Genomic DNA, 18,120 nt, shown 5'->3' with positions numbered 1-18,120 from the left:
GACGGCGAGATGCCATCTTCCATCAGGATAACTGTCTGCGTCAGAAGGCCTGACTCGTGCTGCAGTGGTTTGAGGAGCGTGACTGAAATTACGTCGATGTTTCGGCCTCCAAATTCGCCTGATCTGAACGCTATGAAACCCATTTGGGACGCTATCGGACCTCAGTTCCGCGTCCAAAAAGCATCGGCCCGTATGGTATGGGGACAGCGTGATCTTCGACAGGGCACCTGGTGCCTCATACCTCTGGAACCCTAACAAGGTCTTGTTGCATCGATGTCATCTAGGATGGGTGCTGTATTACGTTCCAAATGTTGACCAACACGATGCTGATCAGGTGGCCATAATGTTTGGGCTTATCGGTGTGTAGATACAATGGTACAATGGGTATAAAGCGAAGTCTTAAGGGCGTAGGTCCACCTTGTTTAAATGTTAACAAATATGATCTGTAGAGGAAATGGTGACTGTAGCACTCTCGGTTCAAAATTGAATATCGGCCGAGTGATAGACCATAGTTAATAACATCTCGTACGTTTGTAAGACAAGCAATGGTTGTGGTGAGGAATAAACCGTTTTTTTTTTTTTTTTTTTTTTTTTTACACTTCGGAAGACCCACTGAATGAAAAGAACGACTACGCCACTACTTACAAGAGCTAAATAATGCGCGCGGAAACTTGTGGACTAAAACACGGGACGTCTAATTTTGCAAGATCCTAGAAAGTTATTTTAAGTTCTAACATTGAGATACTCATTGACAAAAATAGTTCCTTTCTAGAAGTCATGTCAGATTGTAGAAGCATCGCTCATCTTAAACACAGTTTTTTCTCCGTGCACATCTCGTAAAGCACGGGTGCACAACATACGGCCCACGGGCCACATTAGATCTAGATATCATCTAAAAATTCTTTGCAATAGCAGTCTCTGCAACAGCTACATTAAATGGGCTTACATTACTAAACTTATTAGTAAGTGCCTGCGACAAAATGGCAGTTTTGGAAATTTGGAAATTTGTGGTAAGGCCTTATGGGACCAAACTGCTGAGGTCATCAGTCCCTAAGCCTGCACACTACTTAATCTAACTTAAACTAACTTACTCTATGGACAACACACACACCCACGCCCGAGGGAGGACTCGAACCTCCTACGGGGGGAGCCGCGCGGACCGTGACAAGGTGCCTTGGACCACTCCGCTACACCGCGCGGCAAAATGGCAGTTCTGGGCTTGGGTAGAGTGGCGCTGCTACTAAGCTTAAATGACAAACATTTAGAACACATACTAAAAGTTCAACGTCAAATACGATTCCAGGCTTTGAAAAACTTCTAGCTGACGTAAGATGCAATGTCTCATATTTAAGCTTTGTTTCAGTTTGTTATCTTTTTATACTGTTTTTATAAGTAAGTTGATGGTTATCCCTCACAGTCATTTAATGTGTCTTTTAATGAATATATTTTGTAAATAATGTATTTATTCAAGAGTCCAAAAATAAACTTTGTGTAGTTTCACGAAGTTTAATATTTTTGGTTGCCGTTTACGTTGCGTAGTCTATATCTATACGGTACGTCAGATATTTCCACGTCACAGTTCAACGAAAATATGTAATAAAATCATCATTAATAATGACTAATTATTATTAATTTTGAAGATTATATTCAATATAATTGACCAAGAAATCTTCTGTGCCCCGCGCTTTAGATTCTAGTTTCGGCTTGGCCCAGGACAACTGTTGAGTTGTGCAGCCCTATCGTAAGACAGCATAAATCAAGGATTAGATTCAATTTGCTAGTTTTGTGAACTCCATTTGCTTCTGCAGCAAACTATAAGCTGTAAACAAAGGTAAGGAACGGACAGTCTTTGAAAATATGTAACTGCACTGAAGCTTTATTTTCATAAATAACTTAACGAGCCGTCTAAGGCAACGTGTCTTCATAGAAGGAAAACGTGGTGAGTGCGATAGGGAACCCATACTGGACATCCAAATGGTTCAAATGGCTCTAAGCACTATCGGACTTAACATATTGGGCCAGCAGTCCTCTAGACGTAGAACTACACTCCTGGAAATTGAAATAAGAACACCGTGAATTCATTGTCCCAGGAAGGGGAAACTTTATTGACACATTCCTGGGGTCAGATACATCACATGATCACACTGACAGAACCACAGGCACATAGACACAGGCAACAGAGCATGCACAATGTCGGCACTAGTACAGTGTATATCCACCTTTCGCAGCAATGCAAGCTGCTATTCTCCCATGGAGACGATCGTAGAGATGCTGGATGTAGTCCTGTGGAACGGCTTGCCATGCCATTTCCACCTGGCGCCTCAGTTGGACCAGCGTTCGTGCTGGACGTGCAGACCGCGTGAGACGACGCTTCATCCAGTCCCAAACATGCTCAATGGGGGACAGATCCGGAGATCTTGCTGGCCAGGGTAGTTGACTTACACCTTCTAGAGCACGTTGGGTGGCACGGGATACATGCGGACGTGCATTGTCCTGTTGGAACAGCAAGTTCCCTTGCCGGTCTAGGAATGGTAGAACGATGGGTTCGATGACGGTTTGGATGTACCGTGCACTATTCAGTGTCCCCTCGACGATCACCGGTGGTGTACGGCCAGTGTAGGAGATCGCTCCCCACACCATGATGCCGGGTGTTGGCCCTGTGTGCCTCGGTCGTATGCAGTCCTGATTGTGGCGCTCACCTGCACGGCGCCAAACACGCATACGACCATCATTGGCACCAAGGCAGAAGAGACTCTCATCGCTGAAGACGACACGTCTCCATTCGTCCCTACATTCACGCCTGTCGCGACACCACTGGAGGCAGGCTGCACGATGTTGGGGCGTGAGCGGAAGACGGCCTAACGGTGTGCGGGACCGTAGCCCAGCTTCATGGAGACGGTTGCGAATGGTCCTCGCCGATACCCCAGGAGCAACAGTGTCCCCAATTTGCTGGGAAGTGGCGGTGCGGTCCCCTACGGCACTGCGTAGGATCCTACGGTCTTGGCGTGCATCCGTGCGTCGCTGCGGTCCGGTCCCAGGTCGACGGGCACGTGCACCTTCCGCCGACCACTGGCGACAACATCGATGTACTGTGGAGACCTCACGCCCCACGTGTTGAGCAATTCGGCGGTACGTCCACCCGGCCTCCCGCATGCCCACTATACGCCCTCGCTCAAAGTCCGTCAACTGCACATACGGTTCACGTCCACGCTGTCGCGGCATGCTACCAGTGTTAAAGACTGCGATGGAGCTCCGTATGCCACGGCAAACTGGCTGACACTGACGGCGGCGGTGCACAAATGCTGCGCAGCTAGCGCCATTCGACGGCCAACACCGCGGTTCCTGGTGTGTCCGCTGTGCCGTGCGTGTGATCATTGCTTGTACAGCCCTCTCGCAGTGTCCGGAGCAAGTATGGTGGGTCTGACACACCGGTGTCAATGTGTTCTTTTTTCCATTTCCAGGAGTGTACTTAAACCTAAGGACATCACACACATCCATGCCCGAGGCAGGGTTCGAACGAGCGACCTCAGCAGCAGCGCGTTACCGGACTGAAGCGCCTAGAACCGCTCGGTCACAGCGACCGACTGGACATCCAACTAAATCAATAAAATACAAGATCTCTCTCTGCATTTTTCATTAAGGACTTCTAGGACATTGAGAAGTTCTCAGATGGAGAACGATTAGAGTTGGAAAATTTTGGTAAGATCCTATGGGACCAAACTGCTGAGGTCATCGGTCGCTAGGCCTACACACTACTTGATCTAACTTGCGCTGGGACAACACACACACCCATGCCTGAAGGAGGACTCGAACCTCCGTCGGGTTTGGGGGGAGGGGGGGGGGGGGGAAGCCGCGCGAACCATGGCAGGGCGCTCAAGACCGCGCGTCTACCCCGCACGTCTACGATTAGAGTAAGAACGCATCTTTTTCGAACTGTTTCCCTTCTACAGGAACAAATACAGTAATCGATGTGTTTTGACTGCTCATTTTCGCCGGGTGGAAGAGTGAGAGTAATTTTCTGTGACCGGTAATTATAACATTTGCTAACAACCTGCTAATGTGATAACACGAACATACGGTACTCACACGTCACGTTACACGCGTGGTCTATCATCTTCCACCGATAATGCGCATCCAGTTTCATTGCTTCATCATCGGCTAGCACTGTAGAATGTTAACACGTTAGTTATTTCATCAGAACCAGCATAGAAGAGTTGGACAAAAATATGGAAATACTGCTCGAAATGCATGCTTGAATATAAAGGCAGTAAGCCTGCGTGTTGCGCTGTTGTATTTGACTACGAACGGCAGCGGTGCAATGTCCTCAATACGTTGCAAGTGTCAGTTGCGGTCACAAAAGTGTTCTGTGTAGATGTTAGTGATTGAGTTGTAGCTAAGTGAGTTCAAACTTATGAGGTCATAAGTCCCCTAGAACTTAGAACTACTTAAACCTAACTAACCTAAGGACATCACACACACCCATGTCCGAGGCAGGATTCGAACCTGCGACCGTAGCGGTCGCGCGGTTCCAGACTGTAGCGCCTGGAACCGATCGGCCACGTTCGGTGTTTTAAGAGGCACCGTATCGACGATTGATACTGCATACACGGAAAACGAAGACACATCATCCACTAACAAGAGAAGATTCCCAAATGTCAATAAACGATCTTTCTGAACCTTGCCGGGTGTGTAGAGGGGCCATAATAGTGCAATACTTATTTTTTTATTTGCACTCAATTTTACATTTAAGGAGTGAAAGGTAATTTGGCATTCTGGGTTTAGAGGGAATAACTGCGAAACGGTGACATATAAAAACTGTTTTTCATGTGAAAGTTGGTATCTAATCTAAACAAATTTCTAAAACAAAATCTGAAACAAAAATCAGGAGGATTTCAAACTGTCACGGGTAATCCTCTATATATCATTATTTGTATCAGACATTATTTCAGTACATGGGTAAGCCTTGACGAAGGAAATATTATGTACTAGCGACTGCAGCTTGACTATATTGCTTCTCGAGTGGGGATTGACATCATAATCATTCGGCAGAATTAGTCCTGAAAGTCTGAAAATCTTCTCACAAATTTCTTCCAGCATCGAAAGCTGTATGCGTTCCACGGCTGTACCTCTGCCATCGAGACCTTCGGGGTCACAAGATGTTTCTTATCCTCGGGTACGACGCTCAAAACGTTCTTCTTTTTCACACACCTTTTCACAGTTTTAAGAGTTTGGATCGAGAGTTGTAGAACCTATTTTTGAAGCGCCAAATTTCTTTGGAACAGCATCGAAAGCTGGTAAACAAACGTCTAACCAAGTCAAAAGATATTTGAAAGATGTTTTCTTTCCCTGTGAGGGAGAAATATCTGTATTATTGTTAGATACATGCTGAGCTCATTGTGAAAGAACCGTTTAGAGAATCGTATCTGACGACAAGGAACTTGTTCATCTAGTCATCCCAAAGGACTCGACGGCACGGCAATACAGCCATGGAACGTATATGGCTTTGCATGTTGGAAGAACGTTGTGGGAAGACTTTCTGTTGAATGAATATGATGTCAATCTGCACTTGAGAAACAATCTAATCACAGTCATTGGTACATACACTACTGGCCATTAAAATTGCTAATCCAAGAAGAAATGCAGGTGATAAACGGGTATTCATTGGACAAATATATTATACTAGAACTGACATGTGATTACATTTTCAGGCAATTTGGGTGCATATATCCTGAGAAATCAGTATCCAGAACAACCACCTCTGGCCGTAATAACGGCCTTGATACGACTGGGCATTGAGTCAAACAGAGCTTGGATGACGTGTACATGTACAGCTGCCCATGCAGCTTCAACACGATACCACAGTTCATCAAGAGTAGTAACTGGCGTATTGTGACTAGCCAGTTGCTCGGCCACCATTGAACAGACGTTTTCAATTGGTGAGAGATCTGGAGAATGTGCTGGCCAGGGCAGCAGTCGAACATTTTCTGTATCCAGAAAGGCCTGTACAGGACCTGCAACATGCGCTCGTGCTTTATCCTGCTGAAATTGAGGGAATCGCAGGGATCGGATGAAGGGCAGAGCCACGGGTCGTAACACATCTGAAATGTAACATCCACTGTCCAAAGTGCCGTCAATGTGAACAAGAGGTGGCCGAGACGTGTAACCAATGGCACCACATACCATCACGCCGGGTGATACGCCAGTATGGCAATGACGAATACTCGCTTCCAGTGTGCGTTCACCGCGATGTCACCAAACACGGCTGCGACCACCATGATGCTGTAAACAGAACCTGAATTCATCCGAAATAATGCCTTCTTGCCATTCGTGGAACCACGTTCGTCGTTGAAAACACCATTGCAGGCGCTCCTGTCTGTGATGCAGCGTCAAGGGTAACCGCAGCCATGGTCTCCGAGTTGATAGTCCATGCTGCTGCAAACGTCGTCGAACTGTTCGTGGAGATGGTTGTCGTGTTGCAAACGTCCGCATCTGTTGACTCAGGGATCGAGACGTGACTGCACGATCCGTTACAGCCATGCGGATAAGATGCCTGTCATCTTGACTGCTAGTAATACGACGCCGTTGGGATCCACACGGCGTTCCATATTACCCTCCTGAACCCACCGATTTCATATTCTGCTAACTGTCATTGGATCTCGACCAACGGGAGCAGGAATGTCGCGATACGATAAACCGCAATCGCGACAGGCTACAATCAGACCTTTATCAAAGTCAAACGTGATGGTACGCATTTCTCCTCCTTACACGAGGCATCACAACAACGTTTCACCAGGCAACGCCGGTCAACTGCTGTTCGTGTATGAGAAATCGGTTGGAAACTTTGCTCATGTCAGCACGTTGTAGGTGTCGCCACCAGCACCAACCTTGTGTGAATGCTCTGAAAAGCTAATCTTTTGCATATCACAGCATCTTCTTCCTGTCGGTTAAATTTCGCGTCTGCAGCATGTCATCTTCGTGGTGTAGCAATTTTAATGGCCAGTAGTGTAATTAACGCTCTTCGGCAAAGCTTACCAAGGTGTTGAAACACGTCTGATACAAGTTAGGATATTTAGAGGATCACCCACGATAATTTTAAATCCTGCCGAATTTTGTTTTATATTGTCTTCTCCGTCGCGTATATTACGTAAAGAAATTTTATTCATTTTACGTGCATGATCTATAAACGTCATAGTCTAATCATTTCGTTACAAATTATTGTTATTATAATTATTTTCCATCGTAATACTAAATTACTTCTTATTTTCTATTAACAAAATACGCGGTAACTAAAAAACAAAACAAAAAAGAACCATAAATATAAAACGTAATATAACGATTTAAATCATAAAACAAATATAGATAAAATAAGTAATTAGATTAGTAACGAATGCTTAGATATTTGAATTAGGTATGTTGAATATACTCTGACAGCACATTTTGTGCAGATTATTTTCCAGAATTGATATTTCAGGATCCAGCTTTATTACACAGGGATGTATGTGGGATGAAAGCTTCTCTAATTTATGTTATAAGGAAATTTTTGATTTTTCAAAATTAATTAATAGTGATGGGGTATTTTTCAAAACTTCAGATTATCACAAAAGTTGATTATATAATTTCGAAGAACATTAACCACACATCAACTTTTATTTTAAAAACATTTTTTACGTATCATAGTTTTGACGATGTTCTCTCTAAACCTGAAACGCCAAATTACCTTTCGGGGTGTGTTTTACCCAGTAAAAGTAAAATTGAGAACAAACAGAAAAATACGTATTACGCTATTGTGGCCCACCAAGTTTCGTTTATTGACACTTGGGAATGTTCCTTGTACATTACAACACGGGCGAAAGTGTGTGTTGTGCCATCATGACCGATGGTCATTGAAGAGGACTGTGACGGTGAAGTAACGAAAGAAATGAATGTCGCACTCGCAAATCATGTCAGCACTAAAACAAAAATAAGGGAGCTCGATAAGCTGGGAATTGCAGGGCAAGCTGGAAATCGAATACCGCACATCATTGATGCAAATACCATTAACAGGTTCAAATGACTCTGAGCACTATGGGACTTAACGTCTGAGGTCATCAGTCCCCTAGAACTTAGAACTACTTAAACCTAACTAACTTAAGGACATCACGCACATCCATGCCCGAGGCAGGATTCGAACCTGCGACCGTAGCAGTCACCTGGTTCCACACTGTAACGCCTAGAACCATTAACAGGAAGAAGTGGTGCCGAAGCCATAAAACCTTGACTATGGAGCAATTTGAGAAAATCATTTGGTTGGCTGAGTCTTGTTTCACACTGTCTCCAACTTCTGGCAGAGTTTACGTTCGAGGAGTGAAACATGGCAGGGATCCAGTGATGACTGTTACTCTGCAAGGTCTCGTTACAAAGATTACGTGACCATTTTGGCTCCTCTGATCCAACCTATGGTACAATGTTTGTTCCCCAATGGTGGTGCTGTATTCCAAGACGACTGAGCCCAAGTTCACAGAGTTCGGATCGTACAGGACTGGTTTTGTGAGCACGGGGATGAAGTGTCACATTCCCCTTGCCACCACAGTCACTAGATCTCAATATATTGAGCCTTTCTGGTCTATTTTGAAGTGACGGGTGCATGATTTCAATCTACCTCCATCATCGTTATCTGAACGCGCCACTATTTTGCAGGAAAAATGGTGTAAGATTCCCTTGAAAACCATAAACGACCTATATTTATCCATTTTGAGACGACTGGTAGCTGTTTTGAATGCCATCGGTACTCCTGCACTGTATTGTGCATGGTAATGTGTTGTGTTTTTAATTCTTCCATACTTGTGTCCACCCCATGTAACGTATTATCACTCTCTTTCCCAGGATACATGAGGGATTGGAATATATTGTTTTAGTTGTTTATTCCTGCAACATGGAAGTACCTCGTCTCCGTATATGGGTTCCTCTTCAGACTATAGCCGTACATCTAGGAACACAAATATTCTATGAGGCAGATTGCCCAGCACGTTAAAATTGTACGATGACGATGCTGATATCTGGAGGAAAGTGTAATATAGTCGCTGAGTGGCTACAATGAATTTTATAACTACTTGGACAATTTTGCAGCTTGATTTAACAAATGGCAGTTCGTATTAAATCCGCACACAGAGACAGCGCTCATAAAAAGGGAGAACAAATTCAATCTGTATTCGCATACAGCAGTTTTTCCAACGTCGAGACTCACTTCATCGATTAATTATGTAGTGGCATTCTTACGAAACTGTAATCAAGGAAAACTAAATACTTTGACAAATAGGAAGAATTTTATGAAAATCTTAGTGTATGTATAAAGGGGAGCTGAAGGCAACGTCGTTTTTACATAAAATTCAAACACATACACTGCTATTAAGTTTTTATTTTTAATCAGCTATGTAATCACCCTCGCTATCAACAACCTTTCGCCGTCTAGTATGAAAATTTCAGTGGCGGATCGATAAAAATCACTTGGTTTTTGAGAAAAATATCAGCAGATGGCACTTTGGAAATTCTCGGTATTTTCAAATTTTTGCCAGTTAGAAAATGTTGAAGCGATCGGAATTAAAGGAAATCCGATGGCGAAATATCCGGGGCTGTGGTGGGCGAGGCAATACTTCCCACCTCAATTCATTAATTTTTTACAGGCTTCGTCTTGCGCAGTGCGGTCTTGCATTAACGTGTTGCAAAACAATGTCTTTTCTGTTGACAATCGATGGGCACTTTTCAATTTAAGATTGATTTACTCGATACAATTGTTCACTATACAGATCTGCATTCACAGTTTGTCCAGGTGTCAGCACTTCAATACATACAACCCCGCCAATACATCACCAAACACACAACAGTGCCTTTTTGGGGTTTAAACGTAATTCATGGAGATTCATTCGGAGAGAGCCATAGCATTTTGCGTTTTGTATTATCACAGAGTACCCATTTTTCACCTCCCATGGTTAAGTGATCAAAAAACCCTTCTTTATTAAGCTGCTAAAGCAATAAGTTGCATATGGTGAATCGGTTAGCTTCGTTTGTCTTTCTCAACCGCTGCAAATGTTCTAAAATGGTCGTCCAAGAGTGGTTAATAGTGCTCGACAAAGCCTCGATTTTCTGACATGGATTTGCTTCCACTTCTGCCTTCAACATGTCTTTGTCTAAAGTTGTTGGTGTTCCTGATCTATATTAGTCGGAAAGATCAAAATTACTGGACTTGAACTTAGAACACCGCTTTTGGCATTAAGGAACGTCTAATGCACTTGCACAAATATAACAAATGCTTTGGTAGCAACTGCTGCGTTATTACCCTTATGAAACTCAAAGAGCTTACAGTGTCAGATATGTGCGTCTTCTGGTATTTCGCTGGTCATTTCACCATAAATTGCAAAAAAGTTTAATTATTTACAAATAAACAAGTCACTCTAACCTTAACATGAGTTTATAAATGACAAAAGAATTTCCACATGCACAGAAACGATGTTACTCTCCGGTCCCCCTAATAGAAAGGAGATGTTCCAAAACACTGGTAAGAGAGTTTTCATTGAGTACTGTTAAAATGTATCTGAACCACACCGTTTCGTCAACGAATTAGTTCAGGGCCTGCTGCTAGGTTTGTGAAGGACTGCTTCAGTCATAGTGGGGGTATTATGAGCATACACATGAAGCAGAAATATTTGGAATAAAGAAGACAATAATCTCGCGACGGGGTATCACGTAAATTTAGAGAAACGCAATACGAGCTGTGGATTAAGCAGTTAGACTACTTCGAAGATAGGGGACATAAACGGATGTGTTAGAAAAAGAAAGTACATGTGTCAGTCACCCAGAATCATTCACCCAATAGCGTGTTGGCGTTCCATTGGGACTCAAAGTCGCCATAATTTACTTGGATGGATTGCCAAAGTCCCAGTATAAGCAAGGGTCTAATCGTAAAGTTTTAACTATCACTTCGAAAACTAAATTAACGTAATTAATTTTTTGTTTGACAGTACATGTCTCTTGCCCTGTTACATATTGGAAACCCCCACACCCCCGCCCCCCTACCTGCCGCTGTCCACTAACACGACGCTAGTGGAGTCAAAACAAACTGGAGAATCGTACAGTAATTCGTTCTCGACAGGAATAGCAATGATGCAACTGTGTCAGGCCAGTCAAAGTGACATATTTAGCCGTTTAAATTGGCCCGGCACAGCTGTAACAGTATTGCTCCTGACGAAAACGAATTACTGCACGATACTCCACTTTATCAGTGGCTGTACCATTTTGTTGTTGCAACTCCAGCATTGGCGCGCAGGGGGGGGGGGGGGGCGAGTTCAGTATGTAATAGGGCTGCAGACATGTACCTGCAAAGAAACAAAAAATGTAATTACGTGACATTGTTTTTCATGACTACCCCTCGTTCTGTGGAACAGTAATAGGGAATGGAAGGCGTTCCATGAAAGAGGACAAATCTGACCTTGCGTAAATCGTGTTGTACCGGAGAGTCGATTTATTTAGTCAGGCGACTGCTTCCGTGGCCCAATCACTATAATACTTTGCTCTCTACAGCCATAACTGACAGCCACATTGAGTTTAGCAACGGTGCATGAGCTGATCATCTGTTTCAGAATACCATTTGCAACAACATGTGAAGAACTATGTACTACGATACACTTGCAACTCCCTAGCATTATATTACTCATGTCCTTAAGCTGAAGTATCTTAGAGATCCACTAAGTAACACGAGGCACTAAGAGGTGTCCTGGAGACATTATGACTTGCGACGCAGTACTACAAATATAAAATGCACCAAAAAACTGGCCATAAGGCGTGGATGGTACTTCCCGTGTCCGGTGTCCTTCCGAGGGTGGCTTATTGGAACACCAGTACAGGTCTTTGCTGCTAACACAGGAAACACAATAGTTCCTAGATTGTGGGCCAGGCCGTCCAACAAAGCTAGCGGTAATACCCCTCATTGCAGACATTCGTTCTCTAGTGGTCTACAATTATTTTCAGCCTAAATTCATTGGAAGTGTTACGGAAAAGTGCTAGGAATCCGTAAAGGAAACTGCATACAAGGCTCTAGTGCTCCAGTGTTTATGGTCTTTATGGAGTAGATGTAGTGGGCTGGCCAGACAGCCAATCCACTATGACCGGTAGCCGAAAGGCACGCGTTAAGCTCACACAGGCTGGCGTGAGGTCGGGAACATTACAAGGAAATGAGAACTTAGAAAAACGGACGTAGCTGGTAGAAAACTTTAATCCACAATTGGTGAACATCTCTCTTGACTGTACATGCTTCACAAGATTAATATCAAATGCCATGGCGCCTTGCTAGGTCGTAGCAAATGACGTAGCTGAAGGCTATGCTAACTATCGTCTCGGCAAATGAGAGCGTAGTTGTCAGTGTTGCATCGCTAGCAAGTCGTCTGTACAACTGGGGCGAGTGCTAGGACGTCTCTCTAGACCTGCCGTGTGGTGGCGCTCGGTCTGCAATCACTGACAGTGGCGACACGCGGGTCCGACGTATACTACCGGACCGCGGCCGACTTAAAGGCTACCACCTATCAAGTGTGGTGTCTGGCGGTGACACCACAGTAGACATGACAGCAGCCATCGATCTATTTCTAGAGATGCTGTGATAAGGTTGTAACGGGTGCGCACAGTCATAACGGAGATGGCCAGGGAACTTACGTGGAAATTTTTGAAAGAAAACCGACTTTGTTTTCGCGAAACCACGTTGAATAACTTCAGAAAACCCATCCGAAGTATACGCACTGTCGTCCAAAACTTTCCGAGACTGATTCCTTGACTATAAGCGACTTCAACACAGAAGCTACGGTGGCGGCCTGAATTAACAGATATAAACAACACATGTGCGTTTGAACAGGCACTTGTGGACAGGCAGATGTGCAAAGTCTGTCTCGCACACCTTGACTCCTGGAAAAAAGGAAAAAAAAAAAAAAAAGCAACGCCGCATGGACATCAGTCGAGACTTGATTGAAATGCAAAATGCGGACAGTTCTTTTTGGGAGGAAACCATCACGGGTGACGAGGCTTGGTGATATCGTTACGAACCTGCCACCAAACGACAAAGTGTAGAAATTCATATGAAGGGTCAACGCTTTGACTACATGACCAACATTCAAGACAACGTGACGTGCGAGTTGAACATTCCAAAGAAGGACTTTTCTGCAATTTCATGCCGGCCGGAGTGGCCGTGCGGTTCTAGGCGCTACAGTCTGGAGCCGAGCTACCGCTACGGTCGCAGGTTCGAATCCTGCCTCGGGCATGGATGTATGTGATGTCCTTAGGTTAGTTAGGTTTAATTAGTTCTAAGTGAAGTTAAGTCGCATAGTGCTCAGAGCCATTTGAACCATTTGCAATTTCATCTGGTTTATGAACGTTCTGTGATTTGAGCTCAGGTGGGAGGAGACTATGTAGAAGACTTGAAGCATTAAAAAGCTCATCTTAACTTTTCTCTATTTTTTTACTAATCCAGTACCGAATCTTTTTTGACTGACGGGTATGTGGATATTGCTACCGATGCAGATGTCCTGGATCGCAACACGTGTACTGCCCAAAAATTGAATGAGGCACAAGTGTCCAACACCTTGACATCTACATCTATGTCTACAAGCCACCTGATGGTGTATGGCGGAGACTACTAGTACCACTAACTGATTCCCCTTTTTCTGTTCCACTTGTAAATGGCACGTGGAAAGAATGGTTGTCCGCAAACCTTTGTATTAGCTCTAATTTCTGGAATTTTTTCGTCGTGCTCATTTCGTGAGATGTATGTGGGAGGAATTAATATGGCGTCGGATTCCTCTCGGAACTCTCTCTCTCTCGTAGTTTTAATAGTACACCTCCCCGTGATGCACAACGCTTCTGTTCCACTTCTGGCATAAGCCAATTCGCCCGCTCTTGAATAACTGATAATTACTGCTTTTTCCTCGATATTTACTTTTTCTCTAAGTATTTCCAGCTTAATGTTTTCTCCATTGTATGCTCTACGAGTTCTCATTACAACCGTGAAGGTCTAGTTATAATATTGTAGTACATATGGGTACGTGAAAATTTAATTATAATTCGTCTAAAGATTATTTCGTTATTTATATGTTTTCTTTAGTTACTACTATCTCAAGCAGCATCTTTCATACTCTGTTATACAGCAGATTTGAAATATGGTGTGTAATGTAGAGATATGAACAACCATTTGTGTTTTGTACGCTAAATATTTATGACAAGTGTTTTAACAAACTCTACTTCAGTAAATCCCATAAAATGAATAATATTTAAAAAAATTAATATTTATGTACCAAAGAAAGCAATGGGTCAGGCAAAGATGAGAAAACATCATTAAGAAAGAAAAACAGCGATAGGAAAGAATTTATTTCTGATCAGGAGTGTATACATAAATGAAATCTCTCGCCGATAGCCATCGATTTTTTGCAGTGCAAACGATATCGACGCTCGGAGAACATCCTGAAGAGCACATTTTCACACATGTAACCAGATGAAGACTGCAATTTCAGTATTTTTGTCAGCGAACGCTATGTACCTCACTAAAATATTATTTATGTAACATAAAATAAGGACTACCGATAAAGGCACAAGATAGTGACTTGTTTCGTCTCTCGTATGATTTCCAAGAAGAAGGTTTTTTTTGACATTACAGAATATTCGAAGGAGTTTATGCTCCGGGTTTGTATACGCCTGCTGTAAAACAGGGAGACGAAATTGTGGTAGTGCGCGCGCTTAAATTAGAGTAGTGTATCTTACAAAGATTATTTCCTTACGAAAATACAATATCGCAAAGAGATAGGCCGCTAACGGTCCAAACAGTTTATCAACAGCTTCCCTAACAAGCGCTATCACCTAATGTAAGACCTGTTCACTTGTCGTTTTTTTAAATCACTTTAAAAAGAGTATCGGAATGGCGTGTTGACGAGGGCTGCGGTTTGATTCCCCGCGCCCCCTTGCCTGGCTGACCAAGTGAAGTAAAGTTCCGCGTTCTGGCCCTAGAACGGCCAATCCGGCGCGACTGACTGCGGTGTCATCCTCCGGCAATGGCGTCATAGGATGTGGTATGCAGGGGAACGTGGTCAGTGCAATCCTCGTCTGGTCGTTGTCGGGTTTCTAGAGATTGGAATCGCTACTTCTCGCTCAAGTAGCTCCTCAGTTGGTCTAACGAGGCAGATTGCACTCCGCTCCAGTCCTCCCACAAGAGGAAAGTCCTGATAGTGCCGGGAATCGAGCCCGGGTCCCCTGCAAGGCAGTTAACCGTGCTGACCGCTCATCTACGGAGGCAGGCAGCTGAACAAGTACTCATAGTTCAATGATCTCGGTGAGAAAGATAATTCATCATCTCCACTACTCTCCACAATGCCTCGTAACCTACACTCCTGGAAATTGAAATAAGAACACCGTGAATTCATTGTCCCAGGAAGGGGAAACTTTATTGACACATTCCTGGGGTCAGATACATCACATGATCACACTGACAGAACCACAGGCACATAGACACAGGCAACAGAGCATGCACAATGTCGGCACTAGTACAGTGTATATCCACCTTTCGCAGCAATGCAGGCTGCTATTCTCCCATGGAGACGATCGTAGAGATGCTGGATGTAGTCCTGTGGAACGGCTTGCCATGCCATTTCCGCCTGGCGCCTCAGTTGGACCAGCGTTCGTGCTGGACGTGCAGACCGCGTGAGACGACGCTTCATCCAGTCCCAAACATGCTCAATGCGGGACAGATCAGGAGATCTTGCTGGCCAGGGTAGTTGACTTACACCTTCTAGAGCACGTTGGGTGGCACGGGATACATGCGGACGTGCATTGTCCTGTTGGAACAGCAAGTTCCCTTGCCGGTCTAGGAATGGTAGAACGATGGGTTCGATGACGGTTTGGATGTACCGTGCACTATTCAGTGTCCCCTCGACGATCACCAGTGGTGTACGGCCAGTGTAGGAGATCGCTCCCCACACCATGATGCCGGGTGTTGGCCCTGTGTGCCTCGGTCGTATGCAGTCCTGATTGTGGCGCTCACCTGCACGGCGCCAAACACGCATACGACCATCATTGGCACCAAGGCAGAAGCGACTCTCATCGCTGAAGACGACACGTCTCCATTCGTCCCTCCATTCACGCCTGTCGCGACACCACTGGAGGCGGGCTGCACGATGTTGGGGCGTGAGCGGAAGACGGCCTAACGGTGTGCGGGACCGTAGCCCAGCTTCATGGAGACGGTTGCGAATGGTCCTCGCCGATACCCCAGCAGCAACAGTGTCCCTAATTTGCTGGGAAGTGGCGGTGCGGTCCCCTACGGCACTGCGTAGGATCCTACGGTCTTGGCGTGCATCCGTGCGTCGCTGCGGTCCGGTCCCAGGTCGACGGGCACGTGCACCTTCCGCCGACCACTGGCGACAACATCGATGTACTGTGGAGGCCTCACGCCCCACGTGTTGAGCAATTCGGCGGTACGTCCACCCGGCCTCCCGCATGCCCACTATACGCCCTCGCTCAAAGCCCGTCAACTGCGCATACGGTTCACGTCCACGCTGTCGCGGCATGCTACCAGTGTTAAAGACTGCTATGGAGCTCCGTATGCCACGGCAAACTGGCTGACACTGACGGCGGCGGTGCACAAATGCTGCGCAGCTAGCGCCATTCGACGGCCAACATCGCGGTTCCTCGTGTGTCCGCTGTGCCGTGTGTGTGATCATTGCTTGTACAGCCCTCTCGCAGTGTCCGGAGCAAGTATGGTGGGTCTGACACACCGGTGTCAATGTGTTCTTTTTTCCATTTCCAGGAGTGTATTTTAGAAACAAAGTTAAGATGCACATTTAGTACTTCCTATTCCTTACGACAGCTAACTGATACGCCGCAAGCCCCACGGTACCAACCTCTAATTGAGATGAAATGAAATGAAATGTGTGTGAGATCTTATGGGACTAAACTGCTAAGGTCATCAGTCCCTAAGCTGACACACTACTTAACCTAAATTATCCTAAGGACAAACACACACACCCATGCCCGAGGGAGGACTCGAACCTCCGTCGGGACCAGCCGCACAGTCCATGACTGCAGCGCTTTAGACCGCTCGGCTAATCCTGCGCGGCTCTAATTGAGATCATAGAGGTTTTATACAGGGCGTATCATAACGAACAACGAAAACAGACACGTGTGAAAGTATACTGTAATAGAAGCAATAACTATCCAGTAAATATGGAACAGCAAAAAGCTGTTTGCGAGATAACTGTGAATAGTGGTTACAAGCCACCAGTGTTTTCAATCGAAATACTGTCTTCGTTAGATCATATTTATCTGAAATATAAACTTTTGAACTAAGTAATTTGACTCAAATTTTATGATGTGACGCCGGTATTTTTTGCTACCGTTATAAGATGGCATCTAACGCTCCAATATGATCAAAGATGGAAGGGTGGAGCAGGAGCAATACGTTATTCGCCAAGATCAGCTGACCTCAGTTCTCCTGATTTTTCTCTCTAGGCTCATCCCAGAAGTGATGTATACAGCACTCCCGTTGATACAACTGAAGAACTGGAGCTGCGAAATGTACACACTTGTCAAGGTTAACAAAATGATCCGGTGTATCTGACGGAACTCTTTTAACTCACTGCACAGACGAGTGAAGTACCACATCCAAATGAAACACCTCCTTTAACATGCAAAGTGTACAGTAAAATGTAAGATGTTATGTACTGAAGCAGAATTGTATTTCTTGTTAACATAGACTTGGGTGAAACATGTGCCACTGTTTATGGGGACTACATCGAGAAGTTTACGCTTTAAATAGATTTGTACTAACCAGAAGTATATTTCATACTGAAGTCTGTGGTGGGTCGTAACCATAATTCGGAGTTACCTCGAAAAGGCTCGTTTGTGTACGCATGTATACTGTAACGTTTTTGTTTCTATTCTTGTATATTTTCACCCGTGTCAGTTTTCGATATGAATTATGGTGCACACGTACAGTTCTCTACAATCTGCGACAATCGCAAAAGGTAGTCCAGCTGCGTGTTTTTGCGTAATTATATTGGATATATTGGCGAACGAATTTTTTATTATTTTTATTATTATTTTATTACGAGAGGATTTGATTCC

The 18,120-nt window shown here is 44.6% G+C and overlaps 1 protein-coding gene across 2 annotated transcripts in view; it reads left to right on the top strand.

The window, feature by feature from the left end:
• LOC126471570 (serine proteinase stubble-like) overlaps positions 1-18,120 on the top strand; it is a 368,010-nt gene that overhangs the window by 237,413 nt on the left and 112,477 nt on the right. The gene's annotated exons all lie outside the window — the stretch shown is intronic.

Source organism: Schistocerca serialis, chromosome 3, assembly GCF_023864345.2.
Source record: "Schistocerca serialis cubense isolate TAMUIC-IGC-003099 chromosome 3, iqSchSeri2.2, whole genome shotgun sequence".
NCBI lineage: Eukaryota > Metazoa > Arthropoda > Insecta > Orthoptera > Acrididae > Schistocerca > Schistocerca serialis.
This window is presented reverse-complemented; position numbering and strand designations above follow the sequence as displayed.